The 16,435-nt window shown below is 35.2% G+C and overlaps 2 pseudogenes; both read left to right on the forward strand.

Annotated features, from left to right (window-relative positions):
• The first annotated feature begins 6,044 nt into the window (after positions 1 to 6,044).
• Positions 6,045 to 16,435, forward strand: part of LOC103672266 — a 19,345-nt pseudogene continuing 8,954 nt past the window's right edge.
• LOC121104830 lies at positions 9,071 to 9,660 on the forward strand (annotated as a pseudogene).

Consider the following 16,435-nt stretch of genomic DNA (forward strand, 5'->3'; position numbering starts at 1 on the left):
TTTTTTATTTATTTATTTGACAGAGATAGAGACAGCCAGCGAGAGAGGGAACACAAGTAGGGGGAGTGGGAGAGGAAGAAGCAGGCTCATAGAGGAGGAGCCTGACGTGGGGCTCGATCCCGGAACGCCGGGATCACGCCCTGAGCCGAAGGCAGACGCTTTAACCGCTGTGCCACCCAGGCGCCCCTGGATTCTGTTTTTTTTTATTGATATGCAGTGTTTTACTAGCTTCATGTGTGCAATACTGTGATTCAACAATTCCATTCATCACCCAGTGCTCATAATGACAAGTTCACTCCTTAATCTCCATCACCTGTTTAACCTACCCCCTTTCACTGGTAACCATTGGTTTGTTCTCTATGATTCAGTGTCTGTTTCTTTTTCTTTTTTTTTTTTATTATGATATGTTAGTACATCATTAGTTTTTGATGTAATGTTCCATGATTCATTGTTTGCATATAACACCCAGTGCTCCATGTAATACGTGCCCTCCTTAATACCCTTCACTGGGCTGTTTCTTGACATCTCTTTCTCTCCCCCCCCCCCGTTTGCTTGTTTCTTTTGTTTCATGTGAGTGAAATCATGTGGTATTTGTCTTTCTCTGACTGACTTATTTTGCTTGGCACTATACTCACTAGCTCCATCCATGTTGTTGCAAATGGCAATATTTCCCTCTTTTTAATTTGGAGTAATATTCCATTATATACATACACGTATAGATATACACCACTTCTTTATCTGTTCATTAACTGATGTACATTTGGGAGCTTCCATAATATGGCTATTGTAAAGAAAGCTGCTATAAATGTAGGTATGCATGTATCCTTTTAAATTAGTGTTTTTATATTCTTTGGGTAAATACCTAGTAGTGCTACTGTTATATTGTTGGCTAGCTCTATTTTTAAGTTTTTGAGGGACCTCCATACTCTTTCCCAGATGGCTGCAGCAGTTTGCCTTCCCAGCAACAGTACATGAGTGTTCCTATTTCTCTATATCCTCGCCATCATCTGTTTCTTGTGTTGTTGATTTTAGGCATTCTGACAGGTGTGATATCTCATTGTAGTTTTGACTTGCATTTCTGAACATCTTTTCATGTTGGCCATCTGTATATCTTTTTAGAGGAATGTTCACTCGTGTAGACCGCCCATTTGAAAACTGGATTATTTGTTTTTTGGGTGTTGAGGTTTATAAGTTCTTTATATATTTTGGATACTAGCCCTTTAGATTCCTGTGTTTCATCTTTGTTCTTTTTATTGCACTAGTTAATATAGTGAATGTTATGTAGATTATCATCTTTATTCTATTTTGTTTGCATTACATATGAAATTCTTAGTGTATTTTACTTTTTAAATTAAAAAATGAAAGTATACTAGATTGTAATAAATATTAAAAATGGAATCCACACAAAGTTAGAAATATTGTAGAATAAACATTTACCCATCCCTCACCATCATCCCTATCCTTCCATATGTAGTTATTGTATTGATTGTTATTGTTTCTAAGATTGTTCAGTTAGTAGTCTTTGCTAATAAAATATATGTGTTGTGTTTATATTTCTGTGTATAACTTTTGCATTTACTACTCAGGCTTCTGAAAATCTTTCCATACTAATCTATATAGCTGTAACTCATTCTCAGCTTCCTCAAAGTGCTTAAATCTTCTTTATGAAGGTACAGCAAATTTATGTTTCTAGTTCTTGTCATGTTTCCCCCAATTTTATTTTATTTTTTGTGACCAATAGCTCTACCATAAAGTCCTCTTGAAATTTTGTTATGTATGAATTTTTAGAAGTAGAATTGTTAGATCAAATTGTACAGGTATTTAAAAGTTGATGTTCGTAGTTATTGCCCACATACCATCCATGAACTTGTACTAAACTACACTGCTTCTCTCAGTCTAGAAAATACCTGTTTGTGCACGTTCTCAACACTCAGTGCTTGACAAACATTTGTGGGTTTGAGAATATGAGATTACTTAAAGAAATTGTGTTTCATTTGTTTAATTGAAATTCATTAAATATTGTTGAATGTGAGCATCTATTCACACTTAAAATAATTTCTTTTTTAAAATGATTTCTATTCTTTTTTTTGTGTGTGAATTTCTTATTAATGACTTTTACCTGTTTTAGTGGATGACTGTTCTTTTCCATAGTGATTATTATGATTTAATAATACTCCGAAGAAATTATCCCTTTTACCATTTGTGTGTAATTACTATTTTTCCAGCTTGTGATTTGTTTTTGATGTTTTATAGTATGCAGAATATTTTTAAGTCTTTAAGTTGTCACATTTATAAACATCTCTATTTCCTTATTATTCTTTTAATGTCTGTAGGCTTGTATTATGCCCCTTTTTCATTTCTGATATTTGTAACTTTGTGTGTTCTACTTTCCTAGATCAGTCTGGCTAAAAGTTTATCAGCTTTCTTGTTTTTTTTTTTTTTTCAAAACATCAGCCCTTTATCTCATTTGTTTTCTCTATCCTTTTTGTGTTCTCATTTCTATTGACGTGTGTTCTACTTTCCTTTTAACTCTTTACTTGAATTTAATTTGTTCTCCCCCTCCCCCCATATTTTTTAGATAGGTACTTAGATAATTGGTTTGAAATGTTTCTTCTTTTCTGATATATGCATGTACTGCTAATTTACATGTACTGACTACATAATGGCAATTTATGTGGAAGGATGGTTTTAGCTGCATCCCATCAAACTTGAAATGTTTTTTTCCATGTTAATTAATTTAAAATATATTTTAAATTTCACTGTGACTTCCTTGGCCTTTGGGTTATTTACAAGTTTCTCTTTAATTTCTAAATATTTTATTATGTTTCATGTTGTTATGTCACCAATTTAATGTAAGTTATATTCAGTTGTTGGTTTGTGTTCAAATTTTAGGAACTCCATAATACCCATAGTCCATAGTCTGTCATGGTTCATTCCCCCTTCTGTTTACCCCCCCCTTTCTTCTTCCCTTTCTTCTTCTACCGATCTTCTTACTTCTTATGTTCCATAAATGAGTGAAACCATATGATAATTGGCTTTCTCTGCTTGACTTGTTTAGCTTAGCATTATCTCCTCCAGTCCTGTCCATGTTGCAGCAAATGTTGAGAAATCCTTCTTTCTGATGGCTGAGTAATATTCCATTGTATATATGGACCACATCTTCTCAATCCAGTCATCTGTTGAAGGGCATCTCGGCTCCTTCCATGATTTAGCTATTGTGGACAATGCTGCCGTGAATGTTGGGGTGCATATGGCCCTTCTCTTCACTACATCTGTATCTTTGGGGTAAATATCCAGTAGTACCATTGCTGGATCATAGGGTATCTCAATTTTTAACTTTTTAAGGGAACTCCACACTGTATTCCAAAGTGGCTGTAGCATTAAGGAGGGCACGTATTGCATGGTGCACTGGGTGTTATATGCAAGTAATGAATCATGGAACTTTACATAAAAAACTAGGGATGTACTGTATGGTGACTAACATAATACACAAATATTATTATTACAATTATAATTTTATATAAATATATAATATTTATAAATTTATAAATATATAAAATTTATATAATTTTATATCAATTTATATACATATACATTTATGTACATAAATTTTATATAAATATATTTATATAAATACAATTATATATTATTAAGATATTATTATTAAAAATTTTTAGAAACTCCTTTATTTTTCTCTTTTTGGTTTGTTAGGTATATGGTACATCATATGGGCTTCCACATTTCTTGCTTTCCAAGTCCTAACTCCTCTCATTCCTTTCTCTTGTTGAGTTGCAGCAGCTGTTACGCTCAGTATAATATCAAATATGGTGGGGTTGGTGAAATTTCCCTCGGTTTGTAATTTGGTGATATTTCAAAAAGTCAAGAATGGTGGTGTTTTTCCAGCAGTTATTGAGATGTTTACCCTACTTTTTCCTTAATATATTAATGTGATTATCTACATTGCAGGATTTTATTGTAGGGAATTATTATAGCATTTCTGCATTGATTTTCATAAATTAAAATAGTCTACAGGTTCTGTGTTTGTGCAATATTTTCTAAGTTTTGATATCAGTTTATAAATGGAGCCTTATGAGACCACCCTTTTAAAAATCCCTTCCCCCAGCCACTTCTCACCTCTCTGTTAGACTTACTGTTTTCTTTCATACCTATGGTAGCACTTTTAACTAGGTAACATGCTATCCATTTCACTTTTAAGATTTTGTTTCATTGTTCTATGTGTCTGTTTTTGTGCCAGTACCATGCTGTCTTTGTGATCACAGCTTTGTAGTATAGCTTGAAATCCGGCAACGAGATGCCCCCAGCTTTGTTTTTCCTTTTCAACAATTCCTTGGCAATTTGGGGCCTTTTCTAGTTCCACACAAATTTAAGGGCTGTTTGTTCCAGTTCTTTGAAAAATGTCATTGGTATTTTGATCGGGATGGCATTGAAAGTGTAGATTGCTCTGGGTAGCATAGGCATTTTAACTATGTTAATTCTTCCAATCCATGAGCACAGCAGAATTAAATGTTAAAGCAATTAATTCCTTGGGCAAACATTCAGAAAATAAGTTAAATGGTGCAAGAGACTTTTATTTTTACCTTTTGAGGAACTTCTTACTTAAAAGAGGATACTCAAATATATTTGGAAGTTTTTCAGAGTGTGTTACAATCAGTTTGGATTCCCCACCAACAGTGTAAGGGGCTCTGCCTTCTCCCTAATCCCGCCAGTATTTGTTGTTTGAAGTTGTTAATTTTAGCTATTTGGGCAGGTGGAGGTGATCTCTCACTGTAGTTTTGATTGTATTTGAGATGAGCAATGGTGATGACCTTTCCCAAATTGTTAGCCATCTGATATTCTCTCTCTCTTCTTCTCTCTTTTTTATTTTTGGCTTTTGACTTAGTCCTCTTGCCTCACTTATACATAGTATATTGTTGTTTTAGAGTTTTTATTTTCTAATATATGGTATGGTGCTATGCATACATTTATGTAAGTTGAAAAGTTTTTAGGTGGCTTAGTTGTTAATAAGAAAGGATCAGCTGGTTCTATGGCAGGTATTTAATGACTTTTATTCATGTAGATCCCAAGATTTTAGAGCCACAAATACACAACCAAATACATGGAGATGAAGATCTCTACTGGAATCACTATAAGCCATGGGAAAAAGTGACAAGGAAGGGAAGCCTTCAGTACTTCCCGATGGTGGAAACAGGTTCTTTGTAAATAATTTGTTTTTATGAAATGTTACTCAATTGATAATGGCCTGAAATTAAGGAATTAAATTAATAATCGAAAATCATTATGTAATAGCGACATAGATTCAGCTCTCAGTCAACTGCATCCACTCCACACAGAACTGCTATAAACTGTATCATCATTCTTTATGAAATTTGTAACTTCAACTTTGTGTAACGTCTTCTCATCCGGCGCTGCCCGGAACCCGCCAGCCTCTTGAGTAGAGATGCTAACAGCTAGAGATAGGACCTCCTTGCTGAGGACCTGACTAATAAGTGAAACCCTGAGATCGGTTCTCCTTCACTTTGGTTTAAACATGACTTGCCTCTGGGGTGCCTGGGTGGCTCAGTCATTAAGTACCTGCCTTCGGCTCAGGGGCGTGATCCCCAGATCCTGAGTCTGGAGTTGAGCCCCATCGACTCCTTCCACAGAGCCTGCTGTTCTCTCCCACTCCCCTGCTTGTATCGGCCTCTCATGGTCTCTCTGTCAGAAATAAATAAATAAAGATCTTAAAAAAGAAAAAGAATATGACTCTTACTCAAATGTTTCTCTTTAAATAGAATCACAATTTATTTTTAACATTATCTATGGATTCAAATGAAGGCTTTCACATTTGGCTGTCTGCACTTTATTACGGCGAAGAATCTTCTACGTCTTTTCTGTCATTGTTCTAGGGGGAGAACACTGTCCAGAGAGGTTACTTCACTTGAATCTGTTCAAAATATTCTAATAAACTAATCTGCAATGGCTCCTACATTCTCTTTCATTGAAAAGAGTAAGGATGTGAAAAGCCATAGGCTGTAGTCTGTACACATATAAATGGAAGGATTATTTTCCTGATACAATGGCCCAAGAGATTTCTGAGAATTCAAATATCTGCCCAGGTAGGAGAATTTCTTCATCCCCTGGTTGTTTCCTCGGTATATTTTCTGTGTGTATAGACATCCCTCATTGCTTGTAAACGTGTGAAGGGTCCCATTCTCGGGACAAAGCTGGGAAAGGTAGAAACATGCGTTTAGTTAGAGAAGAAGTGGCCTTAGGATACATTTTGAATGAGCAGGTAAAGAGTTCTCCTACTACCTGAGAGATTCTCTGTCATTGTTTCCTGGAAGTTAAAATCCAGCATTTCACTTATTAGAAAAAGAGACAGAGATTAATGTCCAGGGACAGTAATGCTATCCTAATGATTTAAGTAAAGGACTTTTTAGTTGCCTGGTTGTACTGGACCAAGAAGAGACACATTCAAAAACTACTTTGAGATTAAAAAGTTAGGACAAAACAGGCTTGGCCAAGTTAATTTCTATTAATTGAGCTTATTTTTATATAGTCATCTTTGAAGAACTATCCTTACTTTATACAGTTGTCCTCATATTTACTGTTTGACTCTATGAGAAATAAGGTCCATACTGGAAGGATTTCATGTGATTTTTTCCCTGCTTCTTCTTAATTGTGTCCTTACTCATAGCATGGTTCCTGGAATTAAATAGAGTGTTCTAATATAAAACAATAATTATTAATTGAATAGTTATCACATCTATATTGTTAAATAAATGTTTAACTATATTTATTTACAGTTCAAGGCTGATAATAAATGGATGTTAAATGAAACAAAAGGAAAACCTGCTATGAGTGAATACATGATAAATTGATCTTCACTGGAATAAAATAGCTTTGGCTGGTATTTTATTCTTGACTTCAATAGTCTCATAATTGTTCCAAACCTACTTTTCCCTTCATGTTACATCCTTTAGACTCCATAATGTAATTTGGTCTAGCAGTAATAGTACCTATAGATATTTAAAAAAATTTTTGGACAACCCCAGAATTTATAAGCAAGAATCAGTCTTGACACTTCCAATTCTGACTTAATGCACATATGGTGGTCAGAAGGGATGAAATGTCTGTGATCTCTGCCCTATTGGGAAGAAGCTATCCTCTTAAGAACTGATAAATTTCTTAGAGATCTTTGTTAGGCTGAAAGTATACCCCTCTAAAAAGCACAAGAATGTCTCTCCTCAAAATTTGAACCAACCGGTGTGGTCATACCAACAGGATGGAATGAGGACTACAAGGAATGTATTTTCTGTTTGAAGTTACCCGGAGTTACCCTTGAAATGGCTGGTTGCTATCTTCTTATGTCAAAATGAGGTTGCTTGTCTTTTAGATAAATTATCCTAAGATAGTAAAGTTTATTTTTGTGTGGACCATGGATTCCATTTACATAATCTACAGTAAAAAGTCTCCTGAATAAATCAGGGAACGCCATGGAAAAATGGACTGATAGCCCAATGAAATAAAATATACCATCAGGTAATAATGCAGCCTTTGCTTCTCTTGTCATACCGGATGGAAGAAAATTAGTCGCAGGAATGATGTAAAAGTTCTCCGCGCTTGTAATATACCATCACAAGGTAAGACTAACAGTAAATACAGGTACCAGGCTTCTAAAGTGTGTGAATCTTTTATCATGTAGTTACATTACTTTGAAATAAAGCAAACTTAGATTCCCATTCCAGTTTAATCACTTAAAAATAGGGGATTTGGGAAAAAAGAATTCGAGAAGTCTGAGTCTCAGTTTGTTCAACCATGAATGGGTATTACAGTTCTTCTTACTGCAAATATGAAATGTGATTCATTGAGCTGAGTGTGTGATTGGAATCCACATAGGCATTGTGAGCAGTGAACCATATTTATGAACAGATCACTTTGAGCTGCCTCTGAGAACAAATTGATGGAGGCCAGAATGAGGGGAGAGATGTGGTAGGAAGCTGTGTAGTGGGTTGGAGAAGTGGTGGAGTGGAGGAAATGATCAAGTTTGTGCTCTATTTTAAAAGAGGGTTTAGGATTTGTTAAAGGTATCAATAAGTGATATGAGAGCAAGAAAGGAGGGTATTTCTTGTCTGAGTAATGACTTAGAAGGTAGCACCATTTAGTGAGATGGAACACTTGCATTTGTTGCTGAAAATTAAAAATGTAGTCTTATAAGTTCTGAATTAATATCCAATTGAACAGCAGAGCTGGAGATGTTGCATATATGACGTTTAAAAATTAGGAGAGACCCAACATTGAATGGTTCCACATTTATTGGTCAGGAAAAGGGGCGTATCAGCCAGAGATCCTAAGAAAGAGGTCTTGGTGAGGGAAGAGACTATCCAGGGCAGGGACCTTCCATTCCTAACTTGATCCACTCAGTTTGGAAATGTCAATGTACCTTGAATCCGGTCTTAAGTATTTCGCTTTTGTGACTTTATAAACTGTACTTTTCATGAATTCCCTTGCCCTCTTTTCTTGTCTTCCATTTTTCTTTAAAGCCGTGAAAGATTGCTTCCTCTGGCGAGCCTTCTCTGATTGCTATTTGTTTGACATATTCCTACCCCTGAACTTACATTGTCTAACTGTTTTTATAATGGTACTTAGTTACATTGGTGATTATTATGCATGCTACCACTGAGTGTAGGAAACCATGGCTTATTCAACTTGTGAATCACATCTGTGAAATACTGGACACAAATAGGTACTCTTGCTGCCATTCTTTAGTTGAATGTATCAATAAAAGATTAATCATATAGTGCATTTAAAAGTTTTTCCCCTTGTTTTGTAGATCACCAGCTTCAATACGAGAAGTCAGCTCCTAGTGTAGACTAGATGGAAGACGAAACAACGTGAATTCATTTGTCCTGTTGGCCTCACCCAGGATCCAATGGAACAGAAGGTCCTTTGTTATGTTCTTACTTTATATTTTCACCGTGGTGGCGGTAATTTGCTCATAGTGGTGACGGTAACTGTCTGCAAAAGACCCTGGCTCACCTATGTACTTTTTCTTGCTAACTTATCATGTATGGATGTCATTTATTCTCTTCCATTTCCCCAGATTGATTTCACACTTGCTGTTTGGGAAAAATACCATATCCTTCTCAATCTTGTGTGACCCAGCTATTTACAGACCACCTTTTGGTGGAACAGAGGTCTTCTTCTGCTGGTGATGGCCTTTGATCGCTATGTGGCCATCTGTAAGCCCTGCATTATCTGGTTATCATGAGGCAGTGGGGTGTGTTGTGCTGCTGGTAGTGTCCTGGGTTGTAGGTTTTCTGCATTCAGTAATTCAAGTTAGTATCTATTTATGGCTCCCATTTGTGCGTCCCAATGTCATTGATCATTTTTCTGTGACATGTACCCGTTATTGAAACTGGTCTACGACATATGTTGTTGGCCTGTTAGTTGTGGCCAATGGAGGGATGTTCTGTAGTATTGTGTTTGTGTTCTTGCTCACCTATTATGGTGTCATTCACCTAAAGAACCTTAGTCCAGAAGGCAGGCGGAAAGCCCGCAGACCTGTGGTTCCACATCACTGTGGTGGTCTTCTTCTTTGTTCCATGTATTTTCATATATGCAAGACCTGCTAAGACCTTCCCATTGACAAATCATTGACTGTGTTTTATCAGTCATAACCCCATGTTGAACCCACTAATCTACACTCTGAGAAATTCTGAGAGATGATAAATGCCATGAAGAAGATTTGGGAAGGAGAAATGTCATATCAAGGAGAACAAGTGCCTTATGAAAGAAATAATTTAGAATTAGAGTGAATCTCCTCAAATGGTAAAGTAATTTAGCTAAATGGATTTTCAGTAGGAGTCAAAATAATTTGTAATGTAGTAGCCAATGAAAGTTTTATGTTCCCTAATTGGTATTTATTTTTAATTTTTTCATTCAGATAAATTAATATACATTGTTAGATTAGTATCAGATGCACAATAAGCATGATTTAACAGTTCGTACATTTGCTCATCATGATGAGTATAGTCTTATTCCCATATGTAATGACGTTGTCAATGGAATTTTTCATAATTTTTAATTAATCTGCTTTTATTACTTTTATTCTCATTCTTATTTTTAGTTGGATTCTGGTTTTTTTTTTTTTTTTAAAGTTTTTTATTTATTTATTTGAAGAGAGGTAGAGACAGCCAGCAGAGGGAACACAAGTAGGGGGAGTGGGAGAGGAAGAAGCAGGCTCATAGAGGAGGAGTTCGGACGTGGGGCTCGATCCCGGAACGCTCGGATCACGCCTGAGCCGGGCAGACGCGAACCGGCTGTGCCACCCAGGCGCCCCTGGATTCTGTTTTTTTATTGATATGCAGTGTTTTACTAGCTTCATGTGTGCAATACTGTGATTCAACAATTCCATTCATCACCCAGTGCTTCATAATGACAAGTCTACTCCTTAATCTCCATCACCTGTTTAACCTACCCCCTTCACTGGTAACCATTGGTTTGTTCTCTATGATTCAGTGTCTGTTTCTTTTTCTTTTTTTTTATTATGATATGTTAGTACATCATTAGTTTTTGATGTAATGTTCCATGATTCATTGTTTGCATATAACACCCAGTGCTCCATGTAATACGTGCCTCCTTAATACCCTTCACTGGGCTGTTGTCTTGACATCTCTTTCTCTCCCCCCTGTCTTGTTTCTTTGTTTCATGTGAGTGAAATCATGTGGTATTTGTCTTCTCTGACTGACTTATTTTGCTTGGCACTATACTCACTAGCTCCATCCATGTTGTTCAAATGGCAATATTTCCCTCTTTTTAATTTGGAGTAATATTCATTATATACATACACGTATAGATATACACCACTTCTTTATCTGTTCATTAACTGATGACATTTGGGAGCTTCCATAATATGGCATTGTAAAGAAAGCTGCTATAAATGTAGGTATGCATGTATCCTAAATTAGTGTTTTTATATTCTTTGGGTAAATACCTAGTAGTGCTACTGTTATATTGTTGGCTAGCCTATTTTTAAGTTTTTGAGGGACCTCCATACTCCTTTCCCAGATGGCTGCGCAGTTGCCTTCCCAGCAACAGTACATGAGTGTCTTCTCTCTATATCCTCGCCATCATCTGTTTCTTGTGTTGTTGATTTTAGGCATTCTGACAGGTGTGATATCTCATTGTAGTTTTGACTTATCCTTGAACATCTTTTCATGTTGGCCATCTGTATATCTTTTAGAGGAATGTTCACTGTAGACCGCCCATTTGAAACTGGATTATTTGTTTTTGGTGTTGAGGTTTATAAGTTCTTTATATATTTTGGATACTAGCCCTTTAGATTCCTGTGTTTCATCTTTGTTCTTTTATTGCACTAGTTAATATAGTGAATGTTATGTAGATTATCATCTTTATTCTATTTTGTTTGCATTACATATGAAATTTTAGTGTATTTTACTTTTAAATTAAAAATGAAAGTATACTAGATTGTAATAAATATTAAAAATGGAATCCACACAAAGTTAGAAATATTGCTAGAAAAACATTTACCCATCCCTCACCATCATCCCTATCCTTCTGATATGTAGTTATATTGATTGTTATTGTTTCTAAGATTGTTCAGTTAGTAGTCTTTGCTAATAAAATATATGTGTTGTGTTTATATTTCTGTGTATAACTTTGCATTTACTACTCAGGCTTCTGAAAATCTTTCCATACTAATCTATAGCTGTAACTCATTCTCAGCTTCCCAAAGTGCTTAAATCTTCTTTATGAAGGTACAGCAAACTTTATGTTTCTAGTTCTTGTTCACGCTTCCAATTTTATTTATTTTTGTGACAATAGCTCTACCATAAAGTCCTCTTTGAAATTTTGTTATGTATGAATTTTTAGAAGTAGAATTGTTAGATCAAATTGTACAGGTATTTAAAGTGATGTTCGTAGTATTGCCCACATACCATCCATGAACTTGTACTAAACTACACTGCTTCTCTCAGTCTAGAAAATACCTGTTTGTGCACGTTCAACACTCAGTGCTTGACAACACATTTGTGTTTGAGAATATGAGATTACTTAAAGAAATTGTGTTTCATTTGTTTAATTGAAATTCAGTGAAAATATTGTTGAATGTGAGCATCTATTCACACTTAAAATAATTTCTTTTTAAAATGATTTCTATTCTTTTTTTGTGTGTGAATTTCTTATTAATGACTTTTACCTGTTTTAGTGGATGACTGTTCTTTTCCATAGTGTTATTATGATTTAATAATATATCGAAATTATCCTTTTACTATTGTGTGTGTAATTATATTTTTCCAGCTTGTGATTTGTTTTTGATGTTTTATAGTATGCAGGAATATTTTTAAGTCTTTAAGTTGTCACATTTATAAACATCTCTATTTCCTTATTATTCTTTTTAATGTCTGTAGGCTTGTATTATGCCCCTTTTTCATTTCTGATATTTGTAACTTTGTGTGTTCTACTTTCCTAGACATGTCTATTAAAAGTATCAGCTTTCTTGTTTTTTTTTTTTTTTTTTTCAAAACATCAGCCCCTTATTCATTTGTTTTCTATCCTCCAGTTCTCATTTCATTGGATTATGTGTTCTACTTTCCTTTAACTCTTTACTTGAATTTAATTTGTTCTCCCCTCCCCCATATTTTTAGATAGGTACTTAGATAATTGGTTTGAAATGTTTCTTCTTTTCTGATATATGCATATAATTAATTTACATGTACTGACTACATAAGGCAATTTTATGGAAGGATGGTTTTAGCTGCATCCCATCAAACTTGAAATGTTTTTTCCATGTTAATTAATTTAAAATATATTTTAAATTTCACTGTGACTTCCTTGGCCTCTGTATTTACAAAGTTTCTCTTTAATTTCTAAATATTTTATTATGTTTCATGTTGTTATGTCACCTAATTTAATGTAAGTTATATTCAGTTGTTGGTTTGTGTTCAAATTTTAGGAACTCCATATCACCCATAGTCCATAGTCTGTCATGGTTCATTCCCCTTCTGTTTACCCCCCCTTTCTTCTTCCCTTTCTTCTTCTACCGATCTTCTTACTTCTTATGTTCCATAAATGAGTGAAACCATATGATAATTGGCTTTCTCTGCTTGACTTGTTTAGCTTAGCATTATCTCCTCCAGTCCTGTCCATGTTGCAGGCAAATGTTGAGAAATCCTTCTTCTGATGGCTGAGTAATATTCCATTGTATATATGGACCACATCTTCTCAATCCAGTCATCTGTTGAAGGGCATCTCGCTCCTTCCATGATTTAGCTATTGTGGACAATGCTGCCGTGAATGTTCGGGGTGCATATGGCCCTTCTTCACTACATCTGTATCTTTGGGGTAAATATCCAGTAGTACCATTGCTGGATCATAGGGTATCTCAATTTTTAACTTTTTAGGGAACTCCACACTGTATTCCAAAGTGGCTGTAGCATTAAGGAGGGCACGGATCGTATGGCAGACTCTGGTGTTATATGCAAGTAATGAATCATGGAATCTTATATAAAAACTAGGGATGTACTGTTGGTGACTAACATAATACACAAATATTATTATTACAATTATAATTTTATAAATATATAATATTTATAAATTTATAAATATATAAAATTTATATAATTTTATATCAATTTATATACATATCATTTATGTACATAAATTTTATATAAATATATTTATATAAATACAATTATATATTATTAAGATATTATTATTAAAAATTTTTAGAAACTCCTTTATTTTTCTCTTTGGTTTGTTAGGTATATGGTACATCATAAGGGCTTCCACATTTCTTGCTTTCCAAGTCCTAACTCCCTTCCTATTCTTCTTTGTTGAGTTGCAGCAGCTGTTACGCCAGTATAATATCAAATATGGTGGGGTTGGTGAAATTTCCCTCGGTTTGTAATTTGGTGATATTTCAAAAAGTCAAGAATGGTGGTGTTTTTCCAGCAGTTATTGAGATGTTTACCCTACTTTTTCCTTAATATATTAATGTGATTATCTACATTGCAGGATTTTAATAGGGAATTATTATAGCATTTCATCTGATTTTCATAAATTAAAATAGTTCACAGGTTCTGTGTTTGTGCAATATTTTCTAAGTTTTGATATCAGTTTATAAATGGAGCCTTATGAGACCACCCTTTTAAAAATCCCTTCCCCAGCCACTTCTCACCTCTCTGTTAGACTTACTGTTTTTTTCATACCTATGGTAGCACTCTTTAACTAGGTAACATGCTATCCATTTCACTTTTAAGATTTTGTTTCATTGTTCTATGTGTCTGTTTTTGTGCCAGTACCATGCTGTCTTTGTGATCACAGCTTTGTAGTATAGCTTGAAATCCGCAAGCAGAGATGCCCTCAGCTTTGTTTTCTTCTTTTCCTTTTCAACAATTCCTTGGAATTTGGGGCCTTTTCTAGTTCCACACAAATTTAGGGCTGTTTGTTCCAGTTCTTTGAAAAATGTCATTGGTATTTTGATCGGGATGGCATTGAAAGTGTAGATTGCTCTGGGTAGCATAGGCATTTTAACTATGTTAATTCTTCCAATCCATGAGCACGGAATATTTTTCCATCTTTTTGTGTCTTCTTCAATGTCTTTTAAGAGTGATTTGTAGTTTCTAGAATATAGATCCTTTGCATCTCTGGTTAAGTTAATTCCGAGATAACGTATGACTTTTGGTGCTATTGTAAATGGAATAGATTCCCTAATTTCTCTTTCTTCATTCTCATTGTTCGTGTATAGAAATGCAACTGATTTCTGAGCATTGATTTTGTATCCCACCACATTACTGAATTGCTCTATAAGTTCTAGTAGTTTGGGGGTGGATTCTTTTGGGTTTTCCATATAGAGTATCATGTCATCTGCAAAAAGAGAGACAGTTTGACTCTCTCTTCTTTGCCAATTTGGATACCTTTTATCCTTTTTTGTTGTCTGATTGCTGTTGCAAGGACTTCTAGTACTATGTTGAATAATAATGGCAAGAGTGGGCATCCTTGTCGTGAAATTGACCCTCGGCTCTTTGGGCAACTAATCTTTGACAAAGCAGAAAAAAACATCCAGTGGAAAAAAGACAGTTCTTTCAAAATGGTGCTGGGAAAAGATTGACGACTACATGCAAAAAGAATGAAACTTGACCACTCCCTCACACCATACACAAAGATAAACTCTAAATGGATGAAAGACCTCGATGTGAGACAGGAATCCATCAAAATCATTGAGGAGAACAGAGGCTACAACCTCTTTGATACCAGCCACAGCAACTTTTTTCATGACACATCTCCAAAGGCAAGAGAAACAAAAGAAAAAATGAACTTGTGGGACTTCGTCAAGATAAAATCTTCTGCACAGCCAAGGAAACAGTCAAAAAAACTAAGAGGCAGCCCATGGAATGGGAGAAGATATTTGCAAATGACACTACAGATAAAAGACTAGTATCCAAGTTCTACAAAAATTTCTCAAACTCAATACACGTGAAACAAATAATCAAATCAATAAATGGGCAGAAGATATGAACAGACACTTTTCCAATGAAGACATACAAATGGCTAATAGACACATGAAAAAATGTTCAAAATCATTAGCCATCAGGGAAATTCAAATCAAAACCACCTTGAGATACCACCTTGAGATGCCAGTTAGAATGGCAAAAAGTGACAAGGCAAGAAACAACAGATGTTGGAGAGGATATGGAGAAAGGGGATCCCTCTTACACTGCTGGGGGGAATGCAAGTTGGTACAGCCACTCTGGAATACTGTGTGGAGGTCCCTTAAATGTTAAAAATTGAGCTACCCTATGATCCAGCCACTTCACTACTGAGTATTTACCCCAAAGATACAGACGTAGTGAAGAGAAGGGCCATATGCACCCCAATGTTCATAGCAGCATTGTCCACAATAGCTAAATTGTGGAAGGAGCCAAGATGCCTTTCAACAGATGACTGGATTAAGTAGATGTGGTCCATATATACAATGGAATATTGCTCAACTATCAAAACGAACGATTTCTCAACATTTGCAGCAACATGGACGGGACTGGAGGAGATTATGCTAAGTGAAATAAGTCAAGTAGAGAAAGCCAATTATCATATAGTTTCACTCATTTATGGAACATAAGAAGTAGGAAGATCAGTAGTAGAAGAAAGGGAAGAAGAAAGGGGGGGTAAACAGAAGGGGGAATGAACCATGAGAGACTATGGACTCTGGGAAACAAACTGAGGGCTTCAGAGGGGAAGGGGTGAATGGAATAGGCCGGTAATGGGTATTAAGGAGGGCACTATTGCATGGTGCACTGGGTGTTATACGCATCTAATGAATTATGGAACATTACATCAAAAACTAAGGCTATACTGTATGGTGACTAACATAACATAATAAAAAATTATTATAAAGAAAAACAAAAGGCATTTA

Source organism: Ursus maritimus, unplaced genomic scaffold (assembly GCF_017311325.1).
Source record: "Ursus maritimus isolate PB19 unplaced genomic scaffold, ASM1731132v1 scaffold_23, whole genome shotgun sequence".
Taxonomy (NCBI): domain Eukaryota; kingdom Metazoa; phylum Chordata; class Mammalia; order Carnivora; family Ursidae; genus Ursus; species Ursus maritimus.